This window comes from Pipistrellus kuhlii, unplaced genomic scaffold (genome assembly GCF_014108245.1).
Source record: "Pipistrellus kuhlii isolate mPipKuh1 unplaced genomic scaffold, mPipKuh1.p scaffold_m20_p_18, whole genome shotgun sequence".
NCBI lineage: Eukaryota > Metazoa > Chordata > Mammalia > Chiroptera > Vespertilionidae > Pipistrellus > Pipistrellus kuhlii.
The window spans coordinates 6768042-6774260 of NW_023425493.1; positions in this window are offsets into that span (position 1 = coordinate 6768042).

The window sequence follows — 6219 nt, forward strand, 5'->3', positions numbered from 1 at the left end:
AAGCAGCTGGCAGCGTAGGCCACTGGCAGCTTCTCCTTTTTTTTTTCATTAGGGCCTCTCTGGGGAGACATGACTGTGGGGAGGACGATGAGCTATAAACGCTAGAAGCTAGTGTAGTGTAGGGGGGCCCCCGCGGGGTTGACGCTTCAGCCCTCTTCCTTGGCAGAAAAGTCAAGTCTTCCCGAGGCAGTCCGTGATCCCAGCCTGCGGGCCTGTCCAACAGGCCTTCTAGACATTTCCACCACGTTCTCCCTGGCCACAGCTGAAACCAGCGTCTGAGCCCGGCACATGCTAGAGACCATATAAACGTTTTCAGATTGAACTGAGGCCTGCTCTATGGGGTGGGTGGGCACAAGTAGGCTTATGGCTGTGAGTACACGAAACACCGAGTTTATCCTGCATTCTTATTGATTAACGATTGCATTGTTTTCCGTATGAACAGCTGTAAACCTACCACTGCAAACCCTCGGAATGAGCGCAGGAGCTGGATTTTAGGCTTTGATTTTAGATCTCTTTTGGAGATCAGCAACTCTTTTACCCAGAAGTCTCAACATTCTTAAGGTTTTTTGGAGGAAAATCTATAGTTCGTGCCGAAACAGGTGTGGCTCAGTGGATAGAGCGTCGGCCTGCAGACTGAAAGGTTCCGGGTTCGATTCCCGTCAAGGGCATGTACATTGGTTGTGGGCACATCCCCAGTAGGGGGTGTGCAAGAGGCAGCTGGTCGATGTTTCTCTCTCATCGACGTTTCTAGCTATCTATCCCTCTCCCTTCCTCTCTGTGGAAAATCAATAAAAATATATTTAAAAAAAAAAGAAGAAGAAAATCTATAGTTCCTTTCCTTACTTATCAGTTGAAAAGCAATGGCATACTCTGAGCACTCACTATAATACAAGTAGCAGTCTCTGAGCCCATCTCTATGTGAGCACACAGAGGCCCAGGGCTAGAGAATGGCCGTGGGAAGTCCAGTTTGACCATCCCTCCCTCCCCTCCCCCAGCCTGCACGGGGACCCTCTCGGTGACTGGCCGAGCCTTGTTGCTAGGGGCCACTTTCCCTTTCCTCCACTCTGTGTGGTGGTTTCCTTGCTGTGGCGATGCAGCGACCAGACGAATTGTGCTGTGCGTGTGGTATGTTTGGAAGGCACTGCTGGATGCAGAGGTGGAGTTCTAATTGGCTTGATGGTTGCTAGGGTCAACAGGGCTGTGATTGGCTGACTCTGTTTATGTGTCCCCCACCCTGTCCCAGAACCTTCTGGGGATGCAGCTGTTGCTCCCTCTGAAGTCTGGAGAGGCCATGCGTGGTGTGTGTGGGATGTGTGTGAGGGGGTGTGTGAGTGGGGGTGTGTGTGCACACTCGTGTGCATACACACACATGCTTGTACATGCGGCACTGCTTGGGGTGGTGATCCATCACTGGAAAGCAATGGCCTGGTTTTATTCAGAGGAGGAATAAGAACTGGCTAAATCCAGCCAAGTCCCGTTGTCCCTACTGACCACATCCCAGGGAGCTGGGCCACAGGGCCCGTCCACGGGCTCAGGTCTCTGCTGCCATTCTCCCTCCTCCCTGCCAAGCGCCTATCTGCCCCGGGGAGAGTTTTGCTTGTTTGTTGTTAAGATAACTTCTTAAAAAATAGATATTTTTATTGATTTCAGAGAGGAAGGGAGAGGGAGAGAAAGATAGAAACATCAATGATGAGAGAGAATCCTTAATTGGCTGCCTCCTGCATGCCCCACACTGGGGATCGTGCCCACAACCTGGGCATGCACCCTGACCTCCTGGTTCATAGGTAGACGCTCAACCATTGAGCCACTCGGGCCGGCTCACTTTCACATTCATACTCTCACTGAACCCTCCTGAGCGGAAGGCATTCCCACCCAGCATTCCTGTTGTGCAGAGGAGGAAAACAGGGGGCCCGGAGCAATGAGGTGACTCCTGCACCCCGCAGGGTGTGCCTGTATTGCATGGCATGGGAGGGCCAGAAGGAAGGGCCATGGCGATGTGCAGAAAGGAGAGAGCTGTTTGCTGAGCGCTCCCTGACTGAATGCTGAGCTCCCAGGGGAAAGTGGGGCAGGCTTAAATTTGTTTTGTTTTTTTCAGAAGCTATTCCCATACACTGCCCACACGATCTGTGAGTGCGAGCTGTTCCCAGCTCCCCGCTCAGCCCTCAGGCGCCCAGGGCTGCCTGTCCTGGCTGCGGAAGCGGGCATCGGGCTGCGGAGAAGGGAAACAAGCATGGGCTGGGCACAAGTGTCCATCCCACGGAAACCTCGCAGCGCCCTCACGGGAGCAGGACTGTGACCACCTCTGTGTGACAGGTGGGAACCCAGAGAGGCGAGGAACCGGTAGAGGTCACACCGTCTACGTGGCGTTACGTGGTTTCAAAGCGCAAGGTCCTGCTCAGTGCAGCAGGACGGGAGTCCTCGTGCGTGGGAGACCCAGGCTGAGCTGCATCCACTGAGTGAGCTTGTTGACAGAAGTATGGGGGGAAACAGCATGGACACCAAAGGGCTCAGAGGGAATTTTTGTATTTTAAAAATATATTTTATTGATTTTTCACAGAGAGGAAGGGAGAGGATAGAGAGTTAGAAACATCGATGAGAGAGAAACATCGGCCAGCTGCCTCCTGCACAACCCCCACTGGGGATGTGCCCGCAACCAAGGCACATGCCCTTGACCAGAATCGAACCCGGGACCTTTCAATTCACAGGCAGCTGCTCTATCCACTGAGCCAAACGGGTTTCGGCCAGAGGGAATTTTTAGAAAGGCACAGACAGGGCACAGACAAATTAGGACGGCTCCCCATCCAGCTAGTAGGCTCTGCCCACCTGCCCAGAGTCTCCCTCACCTGGTGCCCTTTTCTACCTGCCCATCTGGGACTGCCAGTGTCTCACCTGCCATTCGATGGGCTTCTTCTAGACAACCATCGGCTGCCTACCCCGACCCCGAGGAGCGAGAGAATGCCTTGAACACGGAGTATTTCGGAGATTCTGAATCACCATCCCATGCCGGGGGTGGGGGAGGATGCCACCGTCTCTGAGCAGGGGGCTGCCCCCACGTTGTTGAAGCTGTCACCTTTCCTCTGTGAAGCTGCCCCTGGTTTTCTCTGGATTCTTCCTCTGCCCCAGCCCTGAGGGCCTTGCAATGTGACTGTTCCCCTGTGAGTCCCTCTCCCTCGGGGTGTGACCTCCTTGAGAATAAGGAATGAGACTTAAAATCATCCCTCTATCACCTGGCTGGCATGGCTCAGTGGTTGAGCATCAACCTATGAACCAGGAGGTACCGGTCAGGAGGTCACGGTTCAATTTTCGGTCAGGGCACGTGCCCGGGTTGCAAGCTCAATCCCCAGTGTGGGGTGTGCAGGAGGCAGCCAATCAATAATTCGCTCTCATCATCGATGTTTCTAGCTCCCTCTCCTTCTCCCTTTCCTCTATGAAATCAATTATATATATACAAAAATCATCCCTATGTCTCAGGGGTCTGGCTCAGAGCAGGTGCTCAATGAATGCTTGTTGAATGGGCAACCAATGGTAATTGCATCTATTTATTTTTTTTTATTGAGTTTCCATGATGACCCAAGCCCGGTGCTTTGGTGCACATTATTTTTAATGTACAAGATCAATTTTAGTAATTCTGTTTTACAAATGGCAAAACAATGCTCAGAAAGGTTAAGTCGCTTACCTGCCCAAGGCCACTCAGCCAACACAGGGGGGTTCTGGGAGCCAGGGCATCCCTAAGGGGCTCCCCGCCTGGCCTAGCACACCCAGGGTTCCAACCCTGACACTCTCTGCTCCCTTGTCTTCTAGGCTGAAACAGGCACAAAGTTCTGTGACCCGGCCTCCTAACCGTCTCGAATGTAAATTCCCTCCTCTCCTTCCTCCGGCCTCTGCTCTAGTCTCAGCCTAGAACTGCTTGTTCACCAGGACTCACCTCCAAATTGGGGTTCTCGCCTCCAGGTTTGCCCTCACCATCAACCCTTCACCGGGCTGCCAGAGAGTGCGTCCGCACTCCCAGCCTGGTGATCGTCTCTCTCCTCTGCTCCACGTGGCTGTGTGTCCTCGGGAGGGTCCTGGCTCCTCATCAGGACGGAGTAGAAGGGTCTTCAGAAACCGGCATCTGCCTCCCTTTATGGCGTCACCTCCAGCCCCACTGCTTCTAAACTCTTGCCTCACAGAACTGTGTGTGTGTGTAAGGGGGGGCGGGGGGGGGAGATGGGGAAGGGGGGGCGGTGTTCTCTTGTCCATGCACTTTGCAGGCCGGGTGAGACCTCCTGGAAAAACAAACAAAAACCCTTCCCCGTCTCCAGGGCCCTCTCTTCCCATAGGCCTCAACTCCAGCAGCGAGTGACCCTCCAGACAGACAGCGCCACCTCAGTCCGGAGTGAGCATGTTGACAGGAGTATGGGGGGAATCCTCAAACACAGTTCCTTTTCCATAGCCCCTCTCTCTGCCCTCCCCTGCCTCCGCCTGGCCTCCTTGTCCCCCAGTCTTCTCATCACAGACATGGATTCTAGAACCAGGTAGGTTGCTTCCTCTCCCCAAGGCCTGGAGGTTCTAGATCCATCCCTCTTCACATCCCTTCAACACTCAGCAGTTGTTGTTTTTTATTTTTTTTAATTTATTTATTTATTAAAATTTATTTTATTGATTTCTCACAGAGAGGAAGGGAGAGAGATAGAGAGCCAGAAACGTGATGAGAGAGAAACATCGACCAGCTGCCTCTTGCACACCCCCCACCGGGGATGTGCCCGCAACCAAGGTACATGCCCTTGACCGGAATCGAACCTGGGACCCTCCAGTCCGCAGACCGACGCTCTACCGCTGAGCCAAACCGGCTTCGGCATCAGTTGTTGTTTTTTAAATTAAAAAAATGAATTGTGCCCTAACCAGTTTGGCTCAGTGGGTAGAGCGTCGGCCTGTGGACTCAAGGGTCCCAGGTCCGATTCCAGTCAAGGGCATGTACCTTGGTTTTGGGGAGTGTGCAGGAGGCATCTGACCGATGTTTCTCTCTTGTCGATGTTTCTAACTACCCCTCTCCCTTCCTCTCTGTAAAAAAAAATCAATAAAATATATTTTTAAAAAATGAATTGCATGTATTATTTTGTTAATCCTCACCGGAGGATATTTTTCCCATTGGTTTTTAGAGAGAGTGGAAAGGAGTGGGAGAGAAAGAAAGAAACATCGAGGTGAGAGAGATACATCGATTGGTTGCCTCCCACATGGGCCCCGGCCAGGGCCTGGGGTCCAGCCTGCGACCCAGGCATGTGCCCTGGGCCAGAATGGAACCTGAGACCCTCTAGTCACCGAGCCAAACCAACCAAGGCTCCGCAGTTTTATTATTTTTTATTTTATTATTTTTAATTTTTTTAAATATATTTTACTGATTTTTTACAAAGAGGAAGAGAGAGGGATAGAGAGCTAGAAACGTCGATGAGAGAGAAACATCGACCAGCTGCCTCTTGCACACCCCCTACTGGGGCTGTGCCCGCAACCAACGTACATGCCCCTGACCGGAATCGAACCTGGGACCTTTCAGTCCGAAGACCGACGCTCTACACTGAGCCAAACCGGTTTTCGGCCGCAGTTTTATTTTTAATAAAATAAAATAAAATAAAAAATCTAAAATAAATAAATAAATAAAATAAAATTTAAAAAATCTACCTGCCCTGGCAGAACACACGGAGGTGGCAAAGAGTTGGGAGCCCCTTCGCGGTTGCCCCTGCGGACTGCCTGCGGGACAGCCTCCTGCAGGGCCCAGCTGCTGCGTCCTCCACCACGCCCTCCCCGGAGTCTAGAGAGGCCCTACTGCCCGCTGTTGCTGGAGGGCAGATGGCTGGCCGGAGGGTGAGACCGTGGGGCCCAGTCTTCTGGACAGGAAATTGTTCTAATCTCAACAACTCCTTCTCCCCAGGGAGAGGCCCCGGCTCAAAGCCTAGGACCTAAAGGGCGGCGGTGACTTCCGATCAATCCTAGGAAAGGGTTCTTCCCAAGACACCTCCCCTGTGCCCCCGCCAGGACCCCCAAACCAAGGAGGCCACGCCCACTGGCAGGGCAGAGGACACAGACCTTGCTTTGGTGCCCATCAGGCCTGAGGAGCCACCCCCTCTCCTCCCAGCGCTCAGGAGGAAGCAGGGCTGGGGGACCCCAAGGGGCCACTTGGCCTGTCCCCCCATCTCAGTCTTCCTTTGATGCCTGAAGTCGGATGTGCGGGTGGAGTGGCCACGG